Source organism: Bubalus bubalis, chromosome 13 (assembly GCF_019923935.1).
Source record: "Bubalus bubalis isolate 160015118507 breed Murrah chromosome 13, NDDB_SH_1, whole genome shotgun sequence".
Taxonomy (NCBI): Eukaryota; Metazoa; Chordata; class Mammalia; order Artiodactyla; family Bovidae; genus Bubalus; species Bubalus bubalis.
This window is the reverse complement of record NC_059169.1, coordinates 53,038,525-53,052,437: the sequence shown is the minus strand read 5'-3', so window position 1 is coordinate 53,052,437 and position 13,913 is coordinate 53,038,525. Positions and strand designations below refer to the sequence as shown.

The 13,913-nt window shown below is 44.6% G+C and overlaps 1 long non-coding RNA gene across 1 annotated transcript in view; it reads left to right on the top strand.

The window, feature by feature from the left end:
- The first annotated feature begins 3,442 nt into the window (after positions 1-3,442).
- LOC123328981 overlaps positions 3,443-13,913 on the top strand; it is a 28,549-nt gene continuing 18,078 nt past the window's right edge. Inside the window, exons 1-2 of the long non-coding RNA XR_006544047.2 lie at positions 3,443-4,838; positions 5,461-5,571. This is a non-coding gene — a long non-coding RNA (uncharacterized LOC123328981). The remainder of the gene's footprint in view (positions 4,839-5,460; positions 5,572-13,913) is intronic.

Here is a 13,913-nt window from a genome sequence, read left to right as displayed (position 1 = left end):
CCTGAAGGAGGAAATGGCAGCCTACTCTAGTATTCCCAAGAGGCAGGCGACGAGGTGGAAGAGGTGGCTCCTTTCCACCCAGCCTCTGGGCCCATGGCCTTTTTCTGGCTAGAGTTTGGAGCTAACAGTCACCTTCTTAATAGGCATCTTTATACTATTCATTGGGGGAAAATAGTTGTCTAGAGTCAGAGGTATTTGCCCAGGGGATAGTGCAATAGAGTGAAAAGAACACTGGAGAAGAAACTGGAAAGTCTATGCTCTGCTGTCAGATAGGAACTGTGTGACTCACCTGGTTTCCTCCTGGAGTAGTACCTGCCTCCACAGGATGCCTGAGGATCAGATGAGACAATGATGGAATGTCTTGTGTTCCATAAGAGCTTGTACCTGGAGGGTGGACTCATGGTCCTGAAGGCTGGCTGTGCTGTGCACTTACCACCAGCTCTCAGCTTCTCCTGCTTTTCCTCTTTGATTGTTACTGCTCCTTTTGTGATGGAACATCCTGTGGCAGTAGGAGGGCTCAGAACCTGGGGATGGGGGGGTGGGCAGCACAGGTCCATTTACTGTGCTCTGCTGGCATAGCTCCGGGAACGGCTGATCAGGGTGGGAGGAAGTGGAAGCCATGATAAAAATCACTTGAATTTTCTGAGTTCCAGCTCTTTATGGTTTCATTGAGCATGCATGAAGCCTTCAGAGCTGTGTTACACACACCCTCTCATCAGCTGGGGAAGAGGCGTCAACAGGTTGTACTCCAGGGTTACCGCACGGCTATCACTTCCACAGCGAGACTGGACAGATGATGGGGGTCAGGAAAGCATGTTGGCTCTGGAGACTCATGTCCTGGGGCACAGACCATCTAAAACATTCAGTGAATTATTAGAATCCATGGGGTGTGGTTTGGGAAGGATCTGCAGGTCCCTGTATTACTCCAATATATGAAAAGTGCTTGAAATTCTATCCTGATAGTTTCTTCCTCGTGGATCTTGAAGGCACTTGATGTCTAAGAGCCTTACTTGAAACATACATACCCTTCAACATCAACTAGCTGGTCGTTTTAGAGGGAAACTGGTCAGCTAAAGGCAAGACCATGACAGGATGGCACAGGTGAGGTTATGAGGCACAGACGTAGGGAGAATGGGCAAGATAAACGTTGCTTACTTGCTAGTTTTGTTGAGGGCACAAAACAGCATGGAAACACACAGAGTGGGGAGAGGGCAGGAGCAGGCCCATTTCCGTGCTCAGGGTCTGGTGGGCACAGTGCTTATCCTAAGGGGCCATACCCTGATGTGGGCTTCTGGAAAGACTTTGGAGTGCTGAGCTGCCACACAGACATATATAGAGGCAGGTACGTTGGCAATGGGGCTTCCCTGGTGGCTTGGATGGTAAAGAATCTGCCTGCAATGCAGGAGACCAGGTTATGAGTCCTCTTGGAGGGTTCCCTTTACTTCTGTTGAGTGGCACAAGGTGTAACACTGCAGAATTAGGGGTCCTGGGCCAAGTCTGTTTCCATGAATCTCAGCCCTATATCCCTCTGGCTCAAACAAGCTGTTAAACTGGTCTTGATAGGCAATTCCACAATAGTTAGCATAATTCCACACTGAGGTATGTTCATGGCAGAGAAAGTGGGGGAAAGGGTCTTGGGATGCCCATTAAATCCAGCAACTGTGGAAAGACCCGCCCCTGCTCACCTGAGCCAGGCTCCAACCAGCCTCACCCAGCCAGCAGCCACAGGAAAGCTGGAAAATCTCAGGGCTTTCACCTGGATCTTAGGCTTTCTTTCTTTTTTTAATACTATCATTAAAAATTGTTTCTTTAACATACATTTGTTCATCTTTATTTTTTCAGTTTAAGCATTTTCATTCTTACATTTTCTTGCTCTTCATTTCTAGTCCTCTAATTTCACTTTTCCATTGCTTATTGTCTTTACTCGTGGGAGACATTTACTTTATCATCTGTGTTCTAGAAGACACCTGTCTGCATGCCTGGAACCAACATGTGCTTTAGCAGGGAAAATTGTGTACAGATTGACCCACCCATACATGCATGTTGTACACAACTCCCGCTGGCAGATTCTTGTTAGAATTTAGATGTGATAATATGGCATTCCCCCGGACACTCCAGATTAGTAAAATAAGCATTAAGCTTTTTCCTTGCTGGAGCCCATCATTTTGAAAGGTTTAAAGTCATGCTTCCTGGTGGGGGAAACAAAGAAGTAGAGAACTGCTTGGCCCACCAGAGGCTTCCCAGCCAGGCTGGCAATGGGGCTGTTGGATAGCAAGGCCTTACAATTCCAGTATGAAAAGGTTTGCAGCTGTAGAAAGAAGGGGATTCTTCAGAAGTTGTTTCATTGAGAATCTATGTATTCAGCTGATCAGTTGATCAGTGATCAAACAAGAAGGCTTGCTGAGGGCCTGTTGTTATGCTAGGCCTGTGGTAGACTATAGAGGTTACTAGACAGATCTAGAGAGCCCTTAGGTACATCAGTGGGGCATGTGAGCTGTAGGACAGAGTTCAGAGTGTACTACCGGAGGTTACCGGAGGTTACTTAGCCTTGCTGGGTGACATGCAGCTTGGCAGGGGCCCCTCCTCTATAAGCTCCCACAGGACCGAGGCTGGTAGGGTCTCCAAGGTTGGCTTAGAGACCATCTGGATTGCAGCAGCAGGAAAGGAAGGGCACATTGAGTGCAAGTGTGGGAGCTTTCTATGAGCTGGGCCCAGAAGTGGCACATGTAGCTTCCATTCATGCTCATTGGCTAGGAATTTAGTTATGTGGCCACATCTGACAGCAATAGACGAAATGAGTTCCAGTTCTGTAGCTGGGAAGGTCAAAGTGTGAATTCTGGCTCATGGCCGGCAGTGTGTGCTGCCTCAGTGACTGCATGGGGTGTGTTTCTACAGTGAAACTACCAGTGATCTCAATTCTCTTCTTTGTATTTTCACATTTATTATTGTATGTATTACTTTTATAATCAGAAAACAAGCAATATATCTCACTTAAAAAATGTAATCCACACAAGGAAAACATTTTTTTTCCTCTATTTCTTTTATTTTGTTTCTACATAAAATGATGGATGTTCACTAACTTTTGTGGTCATCATCTCATGATGTATATAAGTCAGATCATTATGCAGAGCACCTTAAACTTACACGTGCTGTGTATCAATTATATCTAAATGAAACTGGAAGAAAAAATTAAATAGAAAAATAATCCAGGTGTTTGGAACTGTGTGTGTGTGTGTGTGTGTGTGTGTGTGTGTGCTCAGTCATGTCTGATTCTTTATGACCCTGCGGACTTGTAACTCGCCAGGCTCCTCTTTCCTAGGAAATTTCTAGGCAAGAATACTGGAGTGGGTTGCCATTTCCTTCTCCAAGGGATCTTACCAACCCAGGGATCGAACCCACGTGTCTTACATCTCCTGAATTCTCAGGCAGATTCTTTACCACTAGCGCCACCTGGGAAGATCATTATTTTCTCTAAAAACAGTTAAGATTGTTGTTTGGATCCCCAGGCAAGACTATAAAATTCTATAAAATGTACAAAGTAATTAAAAATATAAGGCCAGTCTAATGATCAGCTCTGCCATGTTTCTCAAAGGGATTCACGTTTCCCTGTGGAGCCGGTCTGAAATCTGCTCCAGGAGGAGGACGAGGTAGGAGGGAGGAGGTGAGAGGTGAAGGAGCGGCAGCAGGAGGCCCCGAAGTGCAGATGTGGAAATCTGGGTCCTGCCGTTCCCCACTCTGGGTTCTTCCTCCCTGCTTCCCCTCATGCCTCTGGGCAGCTGACATCTGGCCCCATGCCTGCTCTCTCATAATCCCTGCTCCAAAATGACCTCTTCACATTTTCCAACAAATTGCCTCTTCTCTCACTGACCCCAGTTAGGGCTTGTGAAAGTGAAAACGTTAGTTGCTCAGCTGTGTCTGACTCTTTGAACCCCATGGATTGTAGCCTGCCAGGCTCATCTACCCATGGAATTCTCCAGGCAAGAATACTGGAATGAGTTCTTATTTCCTTCTGTAAGGGATCTTCCCAAACCAGGGATCAAACCTGGGTCTCCCACATTGCAGGCAGATTCTTTACCATCTGAGCCACAGGTGGTACTTGTGGGGAAAACCTTTTCGAATTAATTTTGAGAGAGAGAACGCAACTTAGATTTCTCAAAGTTGCTGAGACTTCAAGAAGAAACTCAGTTAAGCCTCTGTCCATCGGAGGGGTTTTAGGCAGAGTGAGGTGGTCACAGTTCTTATATCATGTGGGAGAGAGATTTTTGGTCAGAGGACCCACCCCAAGCTCACACTCGGGAGTGCATCTCCTTAGCAGCTTCTTGAGGCTCTTTCCCTTTGATGGAGTCCTGCTGTCTCCACATCTCTCGGCCCTGTGTTTATCAGGGCCAGGCCCCGGCAGAGGTGGTCAGTACGCTTCCAGCATCCTCTCTGCATCCCTTGCCTTCCTCGTTTCCTTCCAGTCTTGCTGGGCCATGTGATGAGTGCTGCTGGGCTGAGTGGAAAGCCCAAGCTCATTCTGGAGAGAGTAGTTAAGAGCCAGTGTGAGCCTCCAACTCAGGCCCCTTCTTTCATCTTAGTGTCTCCATGGGAGGGGCTGCCTAGGAGGCCCCTGGGCCCACACCTGCTGTGACCTGATGCAGAGAATCCTTGGTCCTGCTGCTGACTGGGGTTTCCTTGTTTCCACGTAGTCTAGCCTGACCAGATGGACGATGTAGACAGTGGGGAAGGGATTTACTGCGGGGGGGAGAAATGGAAAGGGCAAGTCAGTTCACCTTGCTGGGACCTGAATCTGAGGAAGGCTGGGACTGTCCCTTAGGAGGATGATCTACACACACAGTGTAAGTGAACGCATCGGTTCTGGGAGGGTACACACCAGCTGAGAGTTGTGGTCCCGTCCTGGCAAAGGCCTGGGACTGGCCACAGTCCTGCCTGCTCTGGAGGGTCAGAGTCTTGTCCTTGGAGAGTTTTTTCTAAGGAGATCACCTTTGCAGGCCAGCTCAAGCTGGATTTCAACCAGGGTTATCATTTAGGTGGACCAGACTGGACTCGCTTTCCCTCCCATCAAATAAAATGTGTTTATGGTAATAGGAGGCAGTAGATATTCTTGCAGAGATAAGCAGAGCTCCATTTTACCTAAAATTACCTTTCACTGAGTAACTAAGTGTGAGTTAAAATATTTCTGGTCAAGAAACGCTCTTTTGAGAGTGATATTTTTGTTTTCCTGTTATGAGAAACGGGAAAGTTATCCTGTTCATGACCTATTCCCGGTGAAAGGACCCTCAGATGGTGCGAAACAATCCTATACACCCCCCACCCACAACCCCCCCAGCTCTGGGCCGGCTGTCTGGAGTGTGCGCACCTGGGCCATAGCTGCTCACGTGTTAACATTTTATGATTATGGTTGGAAGGATTATAACCAGGATTTTGGGTGCAACCTTATCATGGTGATGGGTGCTACAGATGTGCATGATAAAGCGACCAAAGAGAGCCAACGAGGTGAGCATCTGGCCTGCTTCTCTGGGAAACCTTTAGGAAGAAGATTGTAAACCAGACAAGACAGTCTTCCCGCAGGTAACTGAAAACACTCCTAGATAGCTGCTTTCATGGAAGGGATACTTGCTAGTGGGCACGCTTACTCCCACCCCCACGCCCACCTCCATCTGTGGCCCAGAGGCAACACGTGGCCCAGAGGATGGGGTGGGGCGTGGGATTTGGGGTAGGCGCCTGGACCAGCTGGGAGGCGGGGAAATGGGAGGGATGGGAGAGATGGGAGATGGACTGGGCCGCACCAGGGCAGTGCCTGCGGCCTGGGTAGGTGTGGTGGGGGTCATTCACCCTGGAGGAGTTCCCCAGGACCCCAGTGCCCAGAGCATCCCGTCCTATGTCCTATGGGAGCATTTCCTGGAGGTGACGGGGACCGCTCTGCTGAATGAGTTTGTTTCAGGGAGGGCAGCACTGCCTGGCGGGGCTGAAGAGCCGGTCTGGTTCTGGCTGAAGGTCTGGTTCTGGCTGAAGGTCTGGTTCTGGCCGAAGGTCTGGTGGTCCGCTCTGGCTATGAGGAGCCCCAGGGAAGGGCCCTGTGGAGGTGTGAGCCCTTGGTCAGCTGGAAGGTCAGGAGCAGGAGGCCCACGCTGGAGCGAGGACAGGGGTGCTGAGCCAGGGAGCAATGGACACATGAAGTGGGGGCCACAGGCTTACTCTTGGGCTATAAGTCACCATAAAGGCTTTATATTAAACAGCTTCTTGTATTTAGATTCTCACCTGTGCTCACCTCACCCATATACCCAAATGAATTTTAGGTATATTAAAATCACTATCAAAAATACAATAATGAACAAACAAACAAAAATGAATCCAGAATTGTATTTCAAAAAATGAGCAATAAAGTTACAAAAGTGATCCAATTGCAGAAAAGCTTCAGTGTAAGTAATCCCTATGGCAAAAAGAGAAAAAAATGTGTTAAAAATAGAAAAAAAATCAGTGTTTAAAAGAGAAAAAAAATCAGTGTTATATCAGAGGATGTAAAAAATGCACTCAAATATCCAAATTTTTCTCATGTAAATACTCTTTAATCTGTTAAAGTGTAAGTCCTCAAAACCTATAGCAAACGTCATCATTCAAACATGAATGGTGAAATCTTAGAAGATTCTCAGAAGAATCAGATATACAGCATCACTGTTATCACTGCTACAATTAAACATTGCACTGGAGTTTCTAGCCAGTGTAACATTTATACTGTAACATGAAATACTTGTGTGTTGTTGTTTAATTGCTAAATCGTGTCTGATTCTCTTGCGACACCATGGGCAGTAGCCCACCAGGCTCCTCCTCTGTCCATGAGATTTCCCAGGCAAGAATACTGGAGTGGGTCGCCATTTCCTTCTCCACAGTATCTTCCCAAAATAGGGATCAAACCTATGTTTCCTGTATTGCAGGTGAATTCTTTACCACTGAGCCCCCAGAGAAGCTGTTATGAAATACTTATCCATAGGGAAAAATCTAAGAAAATCTGGTCATGAACTTTGGCTACTAATAAGTGAGTTCAATGATTTGTTGGACAGATTATTTATGAATTCTATAATAGAGAGAAATTTGGAAAATCCCCCAAATATTTTGAAATTAAGTGACATACGTGTAAATAACCCATGGGTAAAAGCAGTCACAAGGGAAATTAGAAAAATACTTTGAAATAAATAAAAATTAAAATTAAAATCACAACATATCATTTGTGGGGGTACAGCATAAAAGTTGGAAATTTTTAGCTTTAAATGTGTATATTAGAAAAGAAGGTCTAAAATCACTCTCTAAGCTTCCGATTTGAGGTGCTAGATGAATAAGTTAAACCCAAAATAAGTAGGAAGGGAATAGTGAAAACAGAAATAGAAATCTGAAACACAAAACAGACAAGCTACATAGAAAATAAAACATAAAGCTGTTTTTAATTGATTTTAATAAAAATGGATAAATCTAGCTAGACTAGTTAAGAAAAAAGAAAAATGATAGATATTAAAATTTAATAATTTTGAAAACTTAAATGCAGTGGATCAATTTGCTGAAAGGTTCAAACCAAATCACTAAAGATTTAAATTGCCACCTGTTTAGCAAGACATGGAGCTGCCAAGTGCATTGCAGGTGGATTGTAAGATAAGATAGCTGTTTTGGAAAATAGTTCTGCAACTTTTTGCAAGTTAGACATATTGCCTAGCAATTCCACTTCTAGTTATCTAGTCAAGAGAAATGAGTGTTTGCTTACGCAAAAACTTGTACATGAATGTTCATGGCAGCTTTACTTAAAAGAACCCCAAACTGGAAACAACCCAAATGTTCATCAATAGGTAAATGGACACACAATTTAGGGTACATCTGCACAGCAAAAGCAATGTAAGATAGAGGAATTGAAAACATTGTGCTGAGCAAAGGAAGCCAGGGACAAAAGGTTATGTGCTGTATTACTTAATCTCGTAGAATTCTAGGAAAGACAAATTGAATCTGTAGTACTATGAAGCAGATCAGTGAATCTGTAGTACTTGGGATTGTGGGTAAAGGCTGGGAACCACTTTGGGGCGATGGAAACATTCTGTATCACAATTGAGGTGTTGGATTACATGAGTGTATACGTTTATCAAAACTTGTCTAACTGTATGCTTAAAATGTGTGCATTTTATTTTACGTAAATTATACTTTGTTAAAGTTGGTTTTAAAAAATTAATAACATCTTAATGCAATAACCAAGTAGAAAATGTAGTAAAAAAGACAATAGCAACAAACTATAACACAAGGTTCTTCAAATTAAAACAAACAAAAATGTGTCAGAACTTTATGGAATTGATTATAAAATATAATTGAAGGACATGGACGATCTCAGGAGAAATAGGCCAACTTTCACGAATATAGAGATCAATATCCAAGAAATGTATCTCCAGAAATTGATCTGTAAATACAATTCAATTCCAACAAAAATTCCAACACATTTTTTGGTGGAATGAAAGAGTAAATATCTAAGAATAGGTAAAATGTTTCAGAAAAAAAAGGAATTAAGAGGAAGAACTTGAATTATTGGATGTGAGAAATTATCATTAACCTACAATATTCAGAACATAGCAATAATGAATCAAAATAGGCAAATGGGAGAGAAGAGATAAAAAATAAATCAATGGAAAACAAATATGTGTATATCACATATATATAGTGTGTATGTGTATATCTCATATATATATATACATATATATAGAACTCAGGTAAGATAGAAGAGGTATTAAAAATAGAGTAGATGGACTTCCCTGGTGGTCCCGTGTGTAAGAATCCACCTGCTAATGCAGGGAGCATGGGTTCGATTCCTGGTCCTGGAGGATTCCACAAACTGTGGGGCAATTGAGCCCACATACCACAACTCCGAGGAGGCTGCACACCACAACTGGAGAGTGAGCCTTGCTCACCACAACTGGAGAAAGCCTGCATGCAGCAACGAAGACCCAGTGCAGCCAAAAATAAATAAACAAATTAGTTAAAAGCAAAACAAACAAAAATGGAGGGGAAGTAATATTATATGTAAAAAAAAAAAATGAAATTGGATTCCTGCCTCAAAGCACACATGAACAAAGAAACAAGAACAGACAACAGGGCTAAACTTGGGATAGGAAGGACGCAAAAGCAATGGAAGAAACCACAAAAGAAAACACATTTATCTCTACAAATTTTAAAACTTTCAGTGCCCAACAATGGAAGGGAATATGCTAGGACACATTATTAAAGTGACCTTTAAATTCTCCTGTGCTTTGAGAATGTGGAAACCAAGCTACTGGCCCAAAGAGCAAGTGGAAAGTGGCACCAGAAAAAGCCGGGGTCTGTCCTTGATTGATGTGGAACCACAGATTGGTTCCAAATTGGGAAAGGAGTACATCAAGTCTGTATATTGTCACCCTGCTTATTTAACTTATATGCAGAGTACATCATGCAAAATGCCAGGCTGGATGAAGCACAAGCTGGAATCAAGATTGCCGGGAGAAATATCAATAACTTCAGATATGGAGATGACATCACCTTCATGGCAGAAAGCAAAGAGGAAATACAGAGCCTCCTGATGAAAGCAAGGAAAGTGAAAAAGTTGGCTTAAAATTCAACATTCAAAAAACTAAGATCATGGCATCAGATCCCATCACTTCATGGCAAAGAGATGGGGAAATAGTGGAAACAGTAACAGACTTTATTTTTGGGGGCTCCAAAATCATTGCAGATTGTGACTGCAGTCATGAAATTAAAAAGACATTTACTCCTTGGAAGAAAAGCTATGACCAACCTAGATAGCATATTAAAAAGCAGAGACGTTACTTTGCCAACAAAGGTCCATCTAGTCAAGGTTATGGTTTTTCCAGTAGTCATGTATGGATGTGAGAGTTAGACTATAAAGAAAGCTGAGCACCGAAGAATTGATTCATTTGAATTGTGATGCTGGAGAAGACTCTTGAGGGTCCCTGGGACTGCAAGGAGGTCAAACCAGTTAATCCTAAAAGAAATCAGTCCTGAATATTCATTGGAAGGACTGATGTTGAAGCTGAAGCTCCAATACCTTGACAACCTGATGGGAAGAACTGACTCATTGGAAAAGACCCTGATGCTGGGAAAGATTGAAGGCAGGAGGAGAAAGGGTCAACAGAGGATGAGACGGTTAGATGGCATCACTGACTCGCTGGACCTGAGTTTGAGCAAGCTCCGGGAGTTGGTGATGGACAGGGAAGCCTGGCGTGGTGCAGCCAATGGGGTCGCAAAGAGTCGGACATGACTGAGTGACTGAAGTGAACTGACTGTCCTTAATTGTGATGGGGAACCTAGAACAGGAGGTGGATGTGAGGAGGACAGCACCCCCCCACGGGGACCGCCTGAGTGGGTTTGAAGCTGTCTGTGGTGGGATGAGCGTCTTGAGGGGCAGGGCGTCTGCACTGCTTGTCCCTGAAGGACTGAAAGCCTGAGGGACCAGGACCAGGAGGAAGGGAGCCTGGGCATGGGCAGGAAGGAGCGTGCAGAGGTGAGGGCTGGGCAGGGATGCTGTATGCGGACTTGGAGAGAAAGCAGATGGGGTGTGCCCTGCACAGCTGGGGAGCCGCCAGCCTCTGTCACTTGGTGGATGGTGCTGCTGTGGGGCCATCTTCCTCTCTGCGGGGACAATGGAGTCACCTGCCTCAGGTTTGTTAGTGAGACATGGAGCAGAGCAGAAAGGATGTCAACCCACCAGCGAGAGGGACCAGTGTGCCCTGGGGACCCAGCCTCCACCACCCCCACCCCTCTCCCGCAGCCCTCTGGTGCCCAGTGTCATGGGTTTGCGGAGACACTGAGGGCTCAAGAGTGAAAAAAGCCTCTGTCTGAGAACAGGCTGGTCCAGGCCTGTGAAGAGTCCACTTGCACAAATACCCACACCCACCCGGGGACACACGTCACCACAAACCACAGAGGCTGTGCGGGGCCTCCTCCCTCTTCCCACAGCCAGGCCTCTGGGCACCTCACCTCCCTTTGCTTCCCTGTCCACCCACTTCAGGCTCCAGAGATGAAACATTTGTATAATGTTCACTAGTAATTATTTACCAATGGTGTTTTTATTCTCCAACTCTCACCCAGTTAAATCTACAGCAGAAAATACTCGCTGCTCTATGTTCAGTTTTTATAAAAATAGCTCAAACCCAAGGAATAGCCAGTGAATAGAAACTGATTCATGATTCATCCTGTCTGCTGCCTGAGTCGGCCCAGCGTGCTGTGCGGTGCTTCTGCTGGGAGGAGTGGAGTGCTGGGCCACTCAGCCTCAGAATGGGCCTCGTGACTGTGTCATGACCCTCTGCTGACTGAACAGAGTGGAACCAGTGGACGATTCCATGGGGTGGCCATGCTTACCAGCCAAATAAATATATTAAAAAAAAAAAAAGACCCTTGAACAAAATGACCCCTGAAACCCCAGTTTCAGACTTCATTTAAGCAACAAAGATCTTGGAAGGTTTGTGTGTTAAATAGCAGAAGTTACTTTAAATATGAAACTGATCTGATCAATTTGTGAATTGGTTTCAGAAAGAAACGCTCTTATTGAAACCCTAGTGATATAAGTGGAAACACATATGCAGTCATTTAAACATGACTAAAGCATTCTTTGGCTTCCCTTGTGGCTCAGCTGGTAAAGAATCTGACTGAAGTGCGGGAGACCTGGGTTTGATCCCTGGGTTGGGAAGATCCCTTGGGCTACCCACTCCAGTATTCTAGCCTGGAGAATTTCATGGGCTGTATAGTCCACGGGGTTGCAAAGAGTCAGACACGAGTGAGCAACTTTCACTTTCACTTAAGGCACTCTTTAGAGGCCCTTTCAGGGATAGTTATATATTTATTGCTTAGTATTTTTATTTTTAAGACAAAAGCTAGATGTACTTTGAAATATATGCTTATTACTTTTGTTATATGATCAAAGTCAATATTGGAATAGAACATATAAAATTAAAACTTTGAGTGAGGAGAATATTTCTTTAATTCATTTTATATCAAACTCCTGATTTTGAGAACAGTGTTTCCACTATCATAAATGGGGGCATATTTCATGCTTGAAAATGCCAAAACTGGTAGTAAATCTGGCTGATCTGTTCAAGGATATTTTTTTTTTTAATGTATTTATTTGGTTGCATCAGGTCTGAGTTGCAGCATGCGGGGTCTTTGCTGCATCACATGTCCTTGTCACAGGGGATCCCTAGTTGTGGCTCCAGAGCGAGCAGGCTTAGTTGCTTCAAGGCATGTGGGATCTTAGTTCCCCAACCAGGGATTGAACCCGTGTCCCCTGCACTGCCAGGCAGATTCTTAACCACTGGACCACCAGGGAAGTCCCCTGGTGGTTCAAGGGTCTTTTAAGAGAATAAAAACATTTCTACCCTGGCTGAGTGACTGTGTAACAGTCATATCCAAGGTCCTGTATAGCTCTGAAGTGTTTTATGTAACTATGTTGCTATGACATAATAACTAGGGTAATTTAACTATAATTTCAAAATAGCTTATTCCAGGGCTTCCCTGGTGGCTCAGTGGTGAAGACTCCACCTGCCAATTCAGGAGATCTGGGTTTGATACCTGATCTGGGAAGACCCCCACATGCCAAGGAACAGCTAAGCCCACACCTGACAACTACTGAGCCTGTGCTCTAGAGCCCAGGAGCCCACAAGCTACAACTACTGAAGCCTGCATGCCCTAGAGGCTGTGCTCAGCAAGAAGAGAAGCCCTTGTGATGAGAAGTCTGTGTATTGCAATCAGAGACTAGCCCCTGCTCGCCACGACTAGAGAAAAGCCCATACAGCAACGAAGACCCAACACAGCCAAAAATACATCAATAATTTAAAAAAATAGCGTTCCAGAAATATGAATCTGTATCACTTTTCAATGCAAACCACTTCTTAAGCAGTAGTTGCTCTAAAATTGGCAAGCATTTTGGAGAGAAAAAAATGTGAAAAAAATGTGGGGGAAGGAATGTGTGGATAATTTTGAATGTGAGAGTTACCCCTGTGTTCATGGCCCGAACAGGAGAAATTACTTAACAATGACAAATAATTGTGTCTACAGGTCCTTTCTGTGGGAAATTGCACTAGTTGCTTTTGATAAGAAAAAAGCTTGAGGGAAAACGATTACACTTTCTCTGCTATGAAATGGGGGTGCAGAGTGAAGGTGGGGCAACATCTCAAAAACCGTCAGCCTCAATGTGTCCAGTCTATCCTGACAGATGTATAATCACAACAGAAGTCCGTGGGTACGGAAGAGAGGAGAGCCAACTTCCTAGTAACACGGATTTGGTAAATGCTAATATAAACAAATGTACAATTGATTTTCATCAAGCCATGTGACTTTTCCTAGTCTCTCCTCCACTCCTCTCCTTTCCTGACTCCTTCCCTACCTTCCTTTGCTTCCTCCTTTCTCACACCGGTCACCTTCCTGAAGCTCCTTCTACTCTAGTACCCTTCTCCTTCCCAGTTCCGCTCTCAAGGTCTGTTGGGCGGATGACAAAATGGAAATTCATCCTCAGTGAGCAGAGATACACCTGGTCAACAGCACGACCACAGTTTCAAAGAATGATTCCTTTTTTCTTCACTTCTTAGTCCATTAAAAGCCTTTGGATTTCTATTTATTTATACTTTTTGGGACTTGAGATTCTCGAATCTGAAGATTTAAAAACCTTCTTGGCCACTGTCCCTATGAACGTGGCTCCTTCCCTGTTCTCACGTGTGCTTAGTTGTTCAGTTGAGTCTGACTCTCTGTGACCTCATGAACTGTAGCCCGCCAGGCTCCTCGGTCCATGGGATTCTCCAGGCAAGCATACTGGAGTGGGCTGCCATTCCCTGTTCTCTGCGGAGGCACCCAAGAAGGATGGGCTTTCTCTGGTTCCACCACCTGGCCCATCAATTGCAGAT